Source organism: Bos indicus, chromosome 14 (genome assembly GCF_029378745.1).
Source record: "Bos indicus isolate NIAB-ARS_2022 breed Sahiwal x Tharparkar chromosome 14, NIAB-ARS_B.indTharparkar_mat_pri_1.0, whole genome shotgun sequence".
NCBI classification, from domain to species: domain Eukaryota; kingdom Metazoa; phylum Chordata; class Mammalia; order Artiodactyla; family Bovidae; genus Bos; species Bos indicus.
In genome coordinates this window covers 44941956-44958287 of record NC_091773.1, presented here as the reverse complement: position 1 = coordinate 44958287, position 16332 = coordinate 44941956, and positions in this window count along the sequence as shown.

Below are 16332 nucleotides of genomic sequence, written 5' to 3'. Positions count from 1 at the left end.
AGAAAAACATCTATTTCTGCTTTATTGACTATGCCAAAGCCTTTGACTGTGTGGATCACAATAAACTGTGGAAAATTCTGAAAGAGATGGGAATACCGGACCACCTGACCTGCCTCTTGAGAAACCTGTATGAAGGTCAGGAAGCAATAGTTAGAACTGAACATGGAACAACAGACTGGTTCCAAATAGGAAAAGGAGTACGTCAAGGCTGTATATTGTCACTCTGCTTATTTAACTTCTATGCAGAGTACATCATGAGAAATGCTGGGCTGGATGTAGCACAAGCTGGAATCAAGATTGCCAGGAGAAATATCAATAACCTCAGATATGCAGATGACACCACCCTTATGGCAGAAAGCAAAGAACTAAAGAGCCTCTTGATGAAAGTGAAAGAGGAAAGTGAAAAAGTTGGCTTACACAGTCATCAAGAGAGTATGGTACTGGCACAAAGACAGAAATATAGATCAATGGAACAAAATAGAAAGCCCAGAGATAAATCCACGCACCTATGGACACCTTACTTTGACAAAGAGGCAAGACTATACAATGGAGAAAAGACAATCTCTTTAACAAGTGGTGCTGAGAAAACTGGTCAATCACTTGTAAAAGAATGAAACTAGAATACTTTCTAACACCATACACAAAAATAAACTCAAAATGGATTGAATATCTAAATGTAAGACCAGAAACTATACAATTCCTAGAGGAGAACATAGGCAAAACACTCTCCAACATAAATCACAGCAGGGTCCTCTATGACCCACTGCCCAGAATATTGGAAATAAAAGCAAAAATAAACAAATGGGACCTAATTAAAATTAAAAGCTTCTGCACAGCAAAGGACGGAGAAGGCAATGGCACCCCACTCCAGTACTCTTGCCTCACAAATCCCATGGACGGAGGAGCCTGGTAGGCTACAGTCCATGGGGTCGCTAGGATTCGGACATGACTGAGCGACTTCCCTTTCACTTTTAATTTTCATGCATGGAGAAGGAAATGGCAACCCACTCCAGTGTTCTTGCCTGGAGAATCCCAGAGACGGGGGAGCCTGGCGGGCTGCCATCTCTGGGGTCGCACAGAGTCAGACACGACTGAAGCGTCTTAGCAGCAGCAGCAGCAACACAACGAAGGAAACTATAAGCAAGGTGAAAAGACAACCTTCACAATGGGAGAAAATAATAGTAAATGAAACAACTGACAAACAACTAATCTCAAAAATATACAAGCAACTCCTGCAGCTCAATTCCAGAAAAATAAATGACCCAATCAAAAAATGGGCCAAAGAACTAAACAGACATTTCTCCAAAGAAGACATACAGATGGCTAACAAACAAATGAAAAGATACTCAACATCACTCATTATCAGAGAAATGCAAATCAAAACCACAGTGAGGTACCATTTCACACCAGTCAGAATGGCTGCTATCCAAAAGTCTACAAGCAATAAAGTAGACTTTATTGCTACAGTAAAAAATACTGGAGAGGGTGTGGAGAAAAGGGAACCCTCTTACACTGTTGGTGGGAATGCAAACTAGTACAGCCACTATGGAGAACAGTGTGGAGATTCCTTAAAAAACTGGAAATAGAACTGCCATATGACCCAGCAATCCCACTGCTGGGCATACACACCGAGGAAATCAGAATTGAAAGAGACACGTGTACCCCAATGTTCATCGCAGCACTGTTTATAATAGCCTGGACATGGAAGCAACCTAGATGTCCATCAGCAGATGAATGGATAAGAAAGCTGTGGTACATATACACAATGGAGTATTACTCAGCCATTAAAAAGAATACATTTGAATCAGTTCTAATGAGGTGGATGAAACTGGAGCCTATTATACAGAGTGAAGTAATCCAGAAAGAAAAACATCAATACAGTATACTAATGCATATATATGGAATTTAGAAAGATGATAACGATAACCATGTAGGCGAGACACCAAGAGACACAGATGTATAGAACAGTCTTTTGGACTCTGTGGGAGAGGGAGAGGGTGGGATGATTTGGGAGAATGGCATTGAAACATGTATAATATCATATATGAAACGAATCACCAGTCCAGGTTCGATGCATGATACAGGATGCTTGGGGCTAGTGCACTGGGTTGATCCAGAGGATTGGTACGGGGAGGGAAGTGGGAGGGGGGTTCAGGATGGGTAACACGTGTACACCTGTGGCGGATTCATGTTGATGTATGGCAAAATCAGTACAATATTGTAATTAGCCCCCAATTAAATAAATAATTTTTTTTTTAAAAGGGTACACCAAGAAAAAAAAAAAGTTGGCTTAAAGCTCAACATTCAGAAAACTAAGATCATGGCATCTGGTCCCATCACTTCATGGCAAATAGATGGGGAAACAGTGGAAACAATGGCAGACTTTATTTTGGGGGGCTCCAAAATTACTGTAGATGGTGACTGCAGCCATGAAATTAAGAGATGCTTGCTCCTTGGAAGAAAAGTTATGACCAACCTAGATAGCATATTAAAAGCAGAGATATTACTTTGCCAACAAAGGTTCATCTAGTCAAGGCTATGGTTTTTCCAGTGGTCATGTATGGATGTGAGAGTTGGACTATGAAGAAAGCTGAGCACCGAAGCATTGATGGTTTTGAACTGTGGTGTTGGGGAAGACTCTTGAGCATCCCTTGGACTACAAGGAGATCCAACCAGTCCATTCTAAAGGAGATCAGTCCTGGGTGTTCATTGGAAGGACTGATGTTGAAGCTGAAACTCCGATACTTTGGCCACCTGATGCGAAGAGCTGACTCATTTGAAAAGACCCAGATGCTGGGAATGATTGAGGGCAGGAGGAGAAGGGGACGACAGAGGTTGAGATGATTGGATGACATCACCGACTCAATGGACATGAGTTTGAGTGAACTCGGGAGTTGGTGACGGACAGGGAAGCCTGGAGTGCTGGGATTCTTGGGGTCACAACAAGTTGGACACAACTGAGCGACTGAACTGACTGACTGAACTGATGATCAATGACAAAAACTCAACTATTTTTAAACTGTTAATACAATGGTAGAGTTTATTTTAAAGAATATTTCACTGATTTTAAGACTCTGATCCAAAATTCATCAACTTATTTTGATTAAAACATTATGAGAAATTGTTTTAATGTTGAGGGCAACTCTTTTGTAAGAAAAAATTCTTTTCTACTGAAGGGGTTTAAGAAGAATAAATTGAGTTGAGTATTTGAAATATGACTTTTCATGTTCCAGAATACACTAGCATCCAGGGAATTTTGAACTTGACTCTTTATGAACAAGTTCAGAACACAGAAGCACTTGGTGATTTTGGAGTCAAACTTCAAAAGCTCTGGGGGAGCAGGGGAAATGCTTATATGTTATCTGCTCCAATACGTGTGTGTGTGTGTGCTCAGTCATGTCCAACTCTTTGCAACCCCATAGACTGTAGCCTGCCAGGCCCCTCTGTCCATGGACTTTTTCAGGCAAGAATACTGGAGTGGGTTGTCATTTCCTACTCCAGGGGATCTTCGCCACCCAGGGATTGAACCCCCATCTCTGGCACAACCTGCATTAGCCGGCACATTCTTTACCACTGCACCACCTGGGAAGCCCCATCTCTTCCAAGAACATCTTTAAATTAATTAACCACTTTGACAATCTTTTTTTCACTCACAATTTAGAAGTAATAGTTCATACACAGTTGTGTGTGTATGTTAATCTCAGCCTGCTATTTTATCTCTTCCTGTCAGCCTTTCCTTTTTGTAACCGTAAGTTACCTTTTTGTACTGTAAGTGTCTGTGGGTCTCTTTCTGTTTTGGAAATAAGTTCATTTGTGTCTTTTTTTTTTTTTTTTTTTAGATTTCACATATGAAGGATATCATATCATATTTGTCTTTATCTGGCTCAACATATAAATACCACCCGTGTATAAAATAAATAATTAATATGTGCCTACTGTATAGTACAGAGAACTATACACAGTATTATGTAATACTCTATAAGGGGAAAGAATCTGAAAAGAATATATATATATATATATATACACACACACACACACATATATATATTGGAGAAGGCAATGGCATCCCACTCCAGTATTCTTGCCCGGAAAATCCCATGGATGGAGGAGACTGGTAGTCTACAATCCATAGGGTCACAAAGATTTGGACACGACTGAGCAAATAAACTTTCACTTTCATATATATATATATATATATATCAGATCAGTCGCTCAGTCGTGTTAGACTCTTTGCAACCCCATGAATCGCAGCACACCAGGCCTCCCTGTCCATCACCAACTCCCGGAGTTCACTCAGACTCATGTCCACCAAGTCAGTGATGCCATCCAGCCATCTCAACCTCTGTCGTCCCCTTCTCCTCTTGCCCCCAATCCCTCCCAGCATCAGAGTATTTTCCAATGAGTCAACTCTTCCCATGAGGTGGCCAAAGTACTGGAGTTTCAGCTTTAGCATCAGTCCTTCCAAAGAAATCCCAGGGCTGATCTCCCTTAGAATGGACTGGTTGAATCTCCTTGCTGTCCAAAGGACTCTCAAGAGTCTTCTCCAACACCACAGTTCAAAAGCATCGATTCTTTGGCGCTCAGCCTTCTTCACAGTCCAACTCTCACATCCATACATGACCACAGGAAAAACCATAGCCTTGACTAGACAAACATTTGTTGGCAAAGTAATGTCTCTGCTTTTGAATATGCTATCTAGGTGGTCATAACTTTCCTTCCAAGGAGTAAGCGTCTTTTAATTTCATGGCTGCAGTCACCATCTGAAGTGATTTTGGAGCTTCCAAAAATAAAGTCTGACACTGTTTCCACTGTTTCCCCATCTATTTCCCATGAAGTGATGGGACCAGATGCCATGATCTTTGTTTCCTGAATGTTGAGCTTTAAGCCAACTTTTTCACTCTCCACTTTCACTTTCATCAAGAGGCTTTTTAGTTCCTCTTCACATTCTGCCATAAGGGTGGTGTCATCTGCATATCTGAGGTTATTGATATTTCTCCTGGCAATCCTGATTCCAGCTTGTGCTTCTTCCAGCCCAGCGTTTCTCATGATGTACTCTGCATATAAGTTAAATAAACAGGGTGACAATATACAGCCTTGACGTACTCCTTTTCCTATTTGGAACCAGTCTGTTGTTCCATGTCCAGTTCTAACTATTGCTTCCTGACCTTCATACAGGTTTCTCAAGAGGCAGGTCAGGTGGTCTGGTATTCCCATCTCTTTCAGAATTTTCCACAGTTTATTGTGATCCACACAGTCAAAAGCTTTGGCATAGTCAATAAAGCAGAAATAGATGTTTTTCTGGAACTCTCTTGCTTTTTTGATGATCCAGCAGATGTTCGCAATTTGATCTCTGGTTCCTCTGCCTTTTCTAAAGCCAGCTTGAACATCAGGAAGTTCACGGTTCACATATTGCTGAAGCCTGGCTTGGAGAATTTTGAGCATTACTTTACTAGCATGTGAGATGAGTGCAATTGTGCGGTAGTGTGAGCATTCTTTGGCATTGCCTTTCTTTGGGATTTGAATGAAAACGGACCTTTTCCAGTCCTGTGGCCACTGGTGAGTTTTCCAAATTTGCTGGCATATTGAGTGCAGCCCTTTCACAGCATCATCTTTCAGGATTTGGAATAGCTCAACTGGAATTCCATCACCTCCACTAGCTTTGTTCGTAGTGATGCTTTCTAAGGTCCACTTGACTTCACATTCCAGGATGTCTGGCTCTAGGTGAGTGATCACACCATCGTGATTATCTGGGTCGTGAAGATCATTTTTGTACAGTTCTTTTGTGTATTCTTGCCACCTCTTCTTAATATCTTCTGCTTCTGTTAGGTCCATACCATTTCTGTCCTTTATTGAGCCCATCTTTGCATGAAATATTCTTTTGGTATCTCTGATTTTCTTGAAGAGATCTCTAGTCTTTCCCATTCTGTTGTTTTCCTCTATTTCTTTGCATTGATCGCTAAAGAAGGCTTTCTTATCTCTTCTTGCTATTCTATGGAACTCTGCATTCAGATGTTTATATCTTTCCTTTTCTCCTTTGCTTTTTGCTTCTCTTCTTTTCACAGCTATTTGTAAGGCCTCCCCAGACAGCCATTCTGCTTTTTGCATTTCTTTTCCATGGGGATGGTCTTGATCCCTGTCTCCTGTACAATGTCACGAACCTCATTCCATAGATCATCAGGCACTCTATCTATCAGATCTAGGCCCTTAAATCTATTTCTCACTTCCACTGTATAATCATAAGGGATTTGATTTAGGTCATACCTGAATGGTCTAGTGGTTTTCCCTACTTTCTTCAATTTAAGTCTAAATTTGGCAATAAGGAGTTCATGGTCTGAGCCACAGTCAGCTCCTGGTCTTGTTTTTGCTGACTGTATAGTGCTTCTCCATCTTTGGCCACAAAGAATATAATCAATCTGATTTCGGTGTTGACCATCTGGTGATGTCCATGTATAGAGTCTTCTCTTGTGTTGTTGGAAGAGGGTGTTTGTTATGACCAGTGCATTTTCTTGGCAAAACTCTATTAGTCTTTGCCCTGCTTCATTCCATATTCCAAGGCCAAATTTGCCTGTTACTCCAGGTGTTTCCTGACTTCCTACTTTTGCATTCCAGTCCCCTATAATGAAAAGGACATCTTTTTTGGGTGTTAGTTCTAAAAGGTCATGTAGGTCTTCGTAGAACCGCTCAACTTCAGCTTCTTCAGCGTTCCTGATTGGGGCATAGACTTGGATTACTGTGATATTGAATGGTTTGCCTTAGAAACGAACAGAGATCATTCTGTTGTTTTTGAGATTGCATCCAAGTACTGCATTTTGGACTCTTTTGTTGACCATGATGGCCACTCCATTTCTTCTGAGGGATTCCTGCCCGCAGTAGTAGATATAATGGTCATCTGAGTTAAATTCACCCATTCCAATCCATTTCAGTTCGCTGATTCCTAGAATGTCAACATTCACTCTTGCCATCTCTTGTTTGACCACTTCCAATTTGCCTTGATTCATGGACCTGACATTCCAGGTTCCTATGCAATATTGCTCTTTATAGCATCAGACCTTGCTTCTATCACCAGTCCCATCCACAGCTGGGTATTCTTTTTGCTTTGGTTCCATCCCTTCATTCTTTCTGGAGTTATTTTTCCACTGATCTTATTAACATATTGGGCACCTACTGACCTGGGGAGTTTCTCTTTCAGTATCCTATCATTTTGCCTTTTCATACTGTTCATGGGGTTCTCAAGGCAAGAATACTTAAGTGATTTGCCATTCCCTTCTCCAGTGGACCACATTCTGTCAGATCTCTCCACCATGATCTGCCCATCTTGGGTTGCCCCAGGGGCATGGCTTAGTTTCATTGAGTTAGACAAGGCTGTGGTCCTAGTGTGATTAGATTGACTAGTTTTCTGTGAGTATGATTTCAGTGTGTTTGCCCTCTGATGCCCTCTTGCAACACCTACCATCTTACTTGGGTTTCTCCTACCTTGGGCGTGGGGTGTCTCTTCACGGCTGCTCCAGCAAAGCGCAGCCATTGCTCCTTACCTTGGACGAGGGGTATCTCCTCACCACCGCCCTTCCTGACCTTCAGTGTGGGATAGCTCCTCTAGGCCTTCCTGCACCCGTGCAGCCACTGCTCCTTGGACATGGGGTTGGTCCTCCCGGCCGCCGCCCCTGGCCTCGGGCATGGGGGCGTGGGGTAGCTCCTCCCACCGGCCACCCCTGGCCTCAGGCTTAGGGGCGTGGGGTAGCTCCTCCCAGCTGCTGCCCCTGACCTCGGACGCTGGGTAGCTCCTCTTGGCCGCCCCCCCTGACCTCGGACGCCGGGTAGCTCCTCTCCGCGGTTCCTGCGCCATCGCAGTCTGGTACTCTCGCTGCTGCCCCTGACCTCAGACTTGGGGTAACTCCTCTTGGCCACCGCCCTTTGGGCATGGGGTCCTCCCGGCTTCTGCCCCTGACCTCGGCCGCGCTTAGCGCGCCGGTCGCAGCGCTGGTCGCGCACATTCAATCACTGTGCTACAAACCTGAAACTTACACAATATTGTAAACCAACTATTGCTACTGCTAAGTCACTTCAGTCATGTCCGACTCTGTGTGACCCCCATAGACGGCAGCCCACCAGGCTCCCCCGTCCCTGGGATTCTCCAGGCAAGAACACTGGAGTGGGTTGCCATTTCCTTCTCTAATGCATCAAAGTGAAAAGTGAAAGTGAAGTTGCTCAGTCATGTCCGACCCTCAGCTACCCCATGGACTGCAGGCTTCCAGGCTCCTCCATCCATGGGATTTTCCAAACCAACTATACTTCAACAAAAAAGTTTTTTTAATTAAAACAAATGACTTCTCAATTTCTGTTATCTATAGTATCTCAAAATGCCACTAAAAGTTTATACATGCATATTTTTTATATGTTCCAGTTGATAAATATTCTCTTTAAGAGCACTAAAAGAGTGCTATATTTATATTTTTGCATACAAATAAACTTTTTCAAAGATACATGTACCCCAATGTTCAGTGAAGTACTGTTTATAACAGCCAAGACCTGGAAGCAACCTAAAAGGTTGCTTGGTAGAATGGATAAAGAAAATGTGGTATACACACACACACATACCATGGACTACTACTCAGCTATAAAGGAGAATGAAATAATGCCATTGCAGCAACATGGATGGACCTAGAGATTATGATACTAAATGAAGTAAGTCAGACAAAGACAAATATCATGTGATATCACTTATATGTGGAATCTAAAATATGACCCAATGAAGTCATTTACAAAACAGAAACAGACTCACAACCATAGAAAACAAATTTATGTTTACCAAGGGGGAGGGGGGCAAGGAGGATTAAATTAGGAGTTTGGGATTACCCCAGACAAATTACTATAAAGTCCTACTGTATAGCACAGAGAGCTAGATTCAATATCCTGTAATAAAACATAATGGAAAAGAATCTGTAAAAGAATATGTATATACATGTACAACTAAATTACTTTGCTGTACAGCAGAAACTAGTCCAACATTGTAAATCAACTATACATCAATAAAAATAAACTTTTTCTTAAAAAGAGAAGTAATATTGCCATGGATATTCCTCAGAAACTGATGACTCCTGAACCCATAAGCTAAAGCAGTTTAGGTACTTAGTATGGACTAGCTTTACATGTGGTTACACACTTATTTACCAGGAAACTAAGGCAAAGAGAGATTAAATGGTTGCCCCATGTTGTACAGCTAAAAGTTTGCAGAGTCAGGCTGTCAAAGATGACTTCAGATCTTCTAGTCTAGAAGACTAAACTTCTGCAAGATGTAATCATAAGTCAGGAACTTGTTAGATTTGGGAACTTGAAGATCCCCAAAAGCTAGTGGCAATCAAGCCCTCTTCTATCACAGCCCTGTCACTCCTTTCTCAAAACTCTAAGGAATACTTAGTCCTGTTGAAAATTATTGTCTGCATTACCCAGCCTTCATGTTTGTGGACCACATTCTGAAAAAGAAACTTCTTTTCTTAAGCTGAAGTCTCATAACTATAATCATTGGCACATTTAACCAATTTGACCTTTCTAGTCTCTCATTTCCAGCTCATGTCCACGCTCTTGCTATGAAAGCACCAAGGGATGACAGAACTGGAGCACATTCTTGGCTACATTGTATGTCTCCAGTACTATCTTTTGCTTGAGTATATGGGCTTGGAAATGTTTGCACAATGAAGCTACAGTGTGCTGCAGGTTGAACATCAATCAGTGTGCTTAAAATATCTTATACCACCGCCAAACAAAGATGCCTCTGTTCTTGACTGCTGGCTCAGCAATCCCCTCAGAGCTGCTGGAAATGGATGTAGGTGGAAACTTGGCTGCCGACAAATACCCTGCTGTCAAGGCTAGCCAACACACTGGATAAAAACCAGAGGAGTGTGCACTGTGCCTTTTTCCAACCTTGATTTCAGCCTTCACTGGAATTGACTGCATTTGTCCCAGAGAAATCAAGGCATGAAGGGAGTAGCTAGGGAGGTGTGAGCTAAATACAATGAGTCGACTATCTTCTAGAGTCTTGATAAGATAGCTTGACTCATAAGTGCTTAATCTCACAGCCTTTACACATCCAGGAATATTTCTTTAAATGTTAATTTTTTATGCATTAATAATGACTATCTCTCTGTGGCCAAGGGTTAGCACTCAAAGATTTCTTTGAACCATACTAAGGAAGCCCAAGAAACACCTGGAGTAATAGGCAAATTTGGCCTTGGACTACAGAATGAATCAGGGCAAAAGCTAATAGAGTTATGCCAAGAGAACACACTGGTCATAGAAAATACCCTCTTTCAACAACACAAGAGAAGACTCTACACATAGACATCACCAGATGGCCAACACTGAAATCAGACTGATTATCTTCTTTGCATCCAAAGATGGAGAAGCTCTATACAGTCAGCAAAAACAAGACCAGGAGCTGACTGTGGGTCAGATCATGAACTCCTTATTGCCAAATTCAGACTGAAATTGAAGAAAGTAGGGGAAACGACTAGACCATTCAGGTATGACCTAAATTAAATCCCTTACCATTATACAGTGTAAGTGAAAAATAAATTTAAAGGACTAGATCTGATAGACAGAGTGCCTGATGAACTATGGACAGAGGTTCGTGACATTGTACAGGAGGCAGTGATCAAAAGCATCCCTAAGAAAAAGAAATGCGAAAATGCAAAATGGCTGTCTGAGGAGGCCTTACAAATAGTCATGAAAAGAAGAGAAGTGAAAAGCAAAGGAGAAAAAGAAAGATATACTCATTTGAATGCAGAGTTCCAAAGAATAGCAAGGAGAGATAAGAAAGTCTTGTTCAATGATCAGTGCAAAGAAATGGAGGAAAATAATAGAAGGGGAAAGACTAGAGATCTCCTCAAGAAAATTAAAGATACCAAGGGAACATTTCATGCATGGACTCACTAAAGGACAGAAATGGTATGGACCTAACAGGAGCAGAAGATATTAAGAGGTGGCAAGAATACATAGAAGAACTGTACAAAAAAGATCTTCATGACCCAGATAATCATGATGGTGTAATCACTCACCTAGAGCCAGCCATCCTGGAATGTGAAGTCAAGTGGGCCTTAGAAAGCATCACTACGAACAAAGCTAGTGGAGGTGATGGAATTCCAGTAGAGCTATTTCAAACCTGAAAGATGATGCTGTGAAAGTGCTGCACTCAATATGCCAGCAAATTTGGAAAACTCACCAGTGGCCACAGGACTGGAAAAGGGCAGTTTTCATTCCAATCCCAAAGACAGGCAATGCCTAAGAATGCTCAAACTATTGCACAATTGCACTCATCTCACATGCTAGTAAAGTAATGCTCAAAATTCTCCAAGCCAGGCTTCAGCAATATGTGAACCATGAACTTCCAGATGTTCAAGCTGGTTTTAGAAAAAGCAGAGGAACCAGAGATCAAATTGCCAACATCCGCTGGATTATCAAAAAAGCAAGAGAGTTCTAGAAAAACATCTATTTCTGTTTCATTGACTATGCCAAAGCCTTTGACTGTGTGGATCACAATAAGCTGTGGAAAATTCTGAAAGAAATGGGAATACCAGACCACCTGACCTGCCTCTTGAGAAACCTGTATGCAGGTCAGGAAGCAACAGTTAGAACTGGATATGGAACAACAGACTGGTTCCAAATAGGAAAAGGAGTACGTCAAGGCTGTATATTGTCACCCTGCTTATTTAATTTATATGCAGAGTACATCATGAGAAATGCTGGACTGGGAGAAACACAAGCTGGAATCAAGATTGCCAGGAGAAATATCAATAGCCTCAGATATGCAGATGACACTACCCTTATGGCAGAAAGTGAAAAGGAACTAAAAAGCCTCTTGATGAAAGTGAAAGAGGAGAGTGAAAAAGTTGGCTTAAAGCTCAACATTCAGAAAACGAAGATCATGGCATCTGGTCCCATCACTTCATGGCAAATAGATGGGGAAACAGTGGAAACAGTGTCAGACTTTATTTTTGGAAGCTCCAAAATCACTGCAGATGGTGACTGCAGCCATGAAATTAAAAGACGCTTACTCCTTGGAAGGAAAATTATGACCAACCTAGATAGCATATTAAAAAGCAGAGATATTACTTTGCCAACAAAGGTCCATCTAGTCAAGGCTATGGTTTTTCCAGTAGTCATGTATGGATGTGAGAGTTGGACTGTGCAGAAAGCTGAGTGCTGAAAAATTGATGCTTTTGAACTGTGGTGTTGGAGAAGACTCTTGAGCGTTCCTTGGACTGCAAGGAGATCCAACCAGTCCATCCTAAAGGAGATCAGTCCTGGGTGTTCATTGGAAGGACTGATGCTGAAGATCAAATTGCCTGAATCTCCAATATTTTGGCCACCTGATGCGAAAAGCTGACTCATCTGAAAAGACCCTGATGCTGGGAAAGATAGAGTGCAGGGGGAGAAGGGGACGACAGAGGATGATATGGCTGAATGGCATCACTGACTCGATGGACGTGAGTCTCAGTGAACTCTGGGTGTTGGAGATGGACAGGGAGGCCTGTTGTGCTATGATTCATGGGGTCTCAAAGAGTCAGACACAGTTGAGTGACTGAACTGAACTTGATGATACCATCAGATTTCTCTTTGCTCTTTGGTTTTGCAACAAACTTTAATGTGGTGGCTACATTTTATTGCACTTGGATCCTTGAAGGGCTGTAATGAGGAAAAAGCCAACCAACACTTAATGTAATGTGTTCTTGTTGTTGTTCAGCCACTCAGCCATATCCTATTCTTTGTGACCCCATGGACTGCAGACTACAGAATTCCCTGTCCTTCACCATTTCCCAGAGCTACTCAAACTCATGTCCATTGAGTCAGTGATGCCATCCAACCATCTCCTGCCTTCAATGTTTCCCAGCATCAGGGTCTTTTCTAATGAGTCAGCTCTTCGCGTCAGGTGGCCAAAGTATTGGAGTTTCAGCTTCAGCATCAGTCCTTCCAATGAATATTCATGATTGATATTGTTTAGGATTGATTGGTTGGATCTCCTTGCAGCCCAAGGGACTCTCAAGAGTCTTCTCCAACATCACAGTTCAAAAGCATCAATTTTTCAGCATTCAGCCTTCTTTATGATCCAGCTCTCATATCTGTACATGACTACTGGAAAAACCGTAGCTTTGACTATATGGACCTTTGTCAGCAAAGTAATGTCTCTGCTTTTTAATACACTGTCTAAGTTTGTCATAGCTTTTCTTCCAAGGAGTAAGCGTCTTTTAATTTCATGGCTGCAGTCACCATCTGCAGGGATTTTGAAGCCCAAGATAATACTCTGTCACTGTTTTCATTGTTTCCCCATCTATTTGCCATGAACTGATGGGACCAAACCAGTCTTTTTGCTTTAAGCCATTTGTTTTGTGGGAGGTTATTTGCTATCACAGCATGATTCATAATAACCTGATGAATATAGAAATTAGTTTGTATAATTAAGGTGCATGCATGCTAAGTCACTTCAGTCATGTCCAACGCTTTGAAACCCTGTGGACTGTAGCCCTCCAGGCTCCTCTGTTCATGGGATTCTCCAGGCAAGAATACTGGAGTTGGTTATCATGCCCTACTCCAAGGAATCTTCCCAACCCAGGCATCAAACCCAGGACTCAGGTTTCCTGCTTTGGCAGGAGGGTTCTTTACCACTAGCATCATCTGGGAAACCCATAATTAGGGTAGTGCACCAAAATAAATAAATAGCATTGGCTTAGAAATCAAGTAGTGACTGGCAAGGAAACTGTTAGTGGAGGCATAAAGAATTGCATTCCATTTTATTCTGTGGCAAATCATTTAGTAAATCCTCACCTGAAATAAATTGGAAGCATAACCTTATGATGCATTTAAGAAATTTAAGGTCTTGGGAAAAGGTAGGAAAATTGAATACTCGTAGCATATGTTGCTTGCTTTGGGCAGTGTTTGATAAGGTACCAAGTCTGAGTCCCTAAGAGAGTACCCAAGCCTAAGATCTCCTACAAATCCATGAAGGACAATGTGAAAAACCTTTGCTGTTTTATGCAACTGAAATTTGGGACATCTTTGGTAGCACAACAAAACCATCATTATCCTGACTAAAATGTAGTTCAATTAACCTCATTTTACAAATGAAAAAGCTGAAAGAGATTTGGTGAATATCTCAACATTCCAATGTTCCAATTAAAAGCAAAGCTGACACAAACCAGTGTGTTTTGTCACAGTGAACCAGTGTGTGTCTTCTTTGACATTAAACAGGACATCTTTTAAATAAAGAAATCTTTCTCTTTTAACTCCCATCACAGCTTGTACACAAATGGAATAAAAGCCCTTTGGTCCTCAAAGAGTCTCACCAGAGGAGATGCAAGGCTTGGTCAAGAAGATAAAAACAGGAGGTCATAGTCTAGTATTTCAGTTCAAGAAGGAGGATGAAACAAAAACTCCTATGTCACACATAGGAAATGCACCCTCACTAATACTTCAGAAATGAACATCTGAAAATGGCAAATCAACACTGAAAGGGTGGGGGCTTCACATACAAGAAACAAACATTCAAGATTAAATATAAACCTTATATTTGGCAGTCAGCATCTCAGACTTTGCTGTGTGTTTCAAAAGAACTTGTGTCTCTCCATGTTTTCATGGTTTACCTTCTACTGAATAAAACCATGACAAATGTTTGAAGTTAAATCAATAGGAATGTTTGATGACTGACAGGCATATGATAAATTGCTCAGCACTGTTAATCACTGGAGAAATGTGACTCAGAACCACAATGAGATATCATTGAGCCATTTGCAAAGACAAGGATGAACTTAGTGAATTTGGACTTACTGAACTTAGTGAATAACATGGACTTATGCTTGGTGAAATAAGTCAGAGAAAGACAGACACTATGATTTTACTTATGTGTAGAATCTAAAAAATTAAATAAATAAAACTGAAAATTGAAATGAAACAGACTCACAGATGTAGAAATCAAACTAGTGATTACCAGTTGGGAGAAAGAAGCACAGAGGAGCAAAATAGGGGTAGAGGATTAAGAGATAGGAACTACTATGTATAAAATTAATAAGCTACAAAGATATATTGTCCAGCATAGGAATATAGCCAATATTTTATAACTTTGAATGAAGTATAAGCTATAAAAATATTAAATCACTATGCTATAGACCTGAAACATATAATTTTGAAATCCACTGTAGTTCAATAAAAAAGAATATTTTGTAACACAAGAAAACTGTATGAAATGTAAATATTAGTGTTCATAAATAAAGCTTTATTGGAACACAGCTGTGCCCGTTCATCTGCTGTCAGCTATGATTTTTTTTCACAGCAGGTTAAGAGTTAGAACAGAAACCATCATAAAGACAAAAAGGCTGAGCATATTTAATAACTAGCTCTTTACAGAGAAAGTTTGCCAACATCTCATGTAAACTACATAACTTCAGTACTTAAAAATGATAAGAGAGGTTATGAGTTATGTAGAACTCAAAAGATTTTTGTTTAGAAATCAGGAAAGAAAAGAAAACATATGCAACAAACATTATCTCTATAGAAAAGATGAAAGCTAAAATTATAAAAAGGATCAAGGATTCAGAATCAAAAAATCAAGAGTGAACCAATTCCTCTACACACTGATAGCTTTGCCCAAGTCATTTTATTTCTTTCACTCATCCAGTTAAAACTTTACTGAGTGCCTACTCTATGCCTGGCACAGTGAAGACACGGAGAATGAAAAAGTGAAAGTGTTAGTTGCTCAGTCACGTCTGACTCTTTGCAACACCATGAACCATAGCCCACCAGGCTCCTCTGTCCATGGAATTCTCCAGGCAAGAATACTGAAGTGGGTTCCCATGTCCTTCTCCATGGGATTTTCCCGATACAGGAATTGAACCCAGATCTCCTGTAATGCAGGCAGATTCTTTAGTCTGAGCCACCAGGGAAGCCCAGAGAATACGATAGTGAAAAAAAAAAAAAAAAACATACCCGGTCCTCATAAAATCTAAGGATTTGTTGTGAGGGTTAAATACAACAAAAAGCTAGAAGGCACTCCGTGAAATTTAAAGCAGTATATGTAATTATTCATGTATTTTGAAGCTACTGGTATAGAGGATTTTTGTCTTAGATCTTAACCAGATCTTGCAAACTTAGAAGACTTAGAATCCTTCTGCTGATTTTTACTAAGTGGGAGCTCTTGATTCTGCTCTTACCTTAATGTCATCTCAGCTATGCATTCCCATTTTTAAATAACGTGCTACTCATCTAGCATTTGATTCAACCATATTATTCTATTTACCGTGCACACAGGATGCAATTTAAGAGCCTAACCCAGTAGCAGTGCTGGTCACA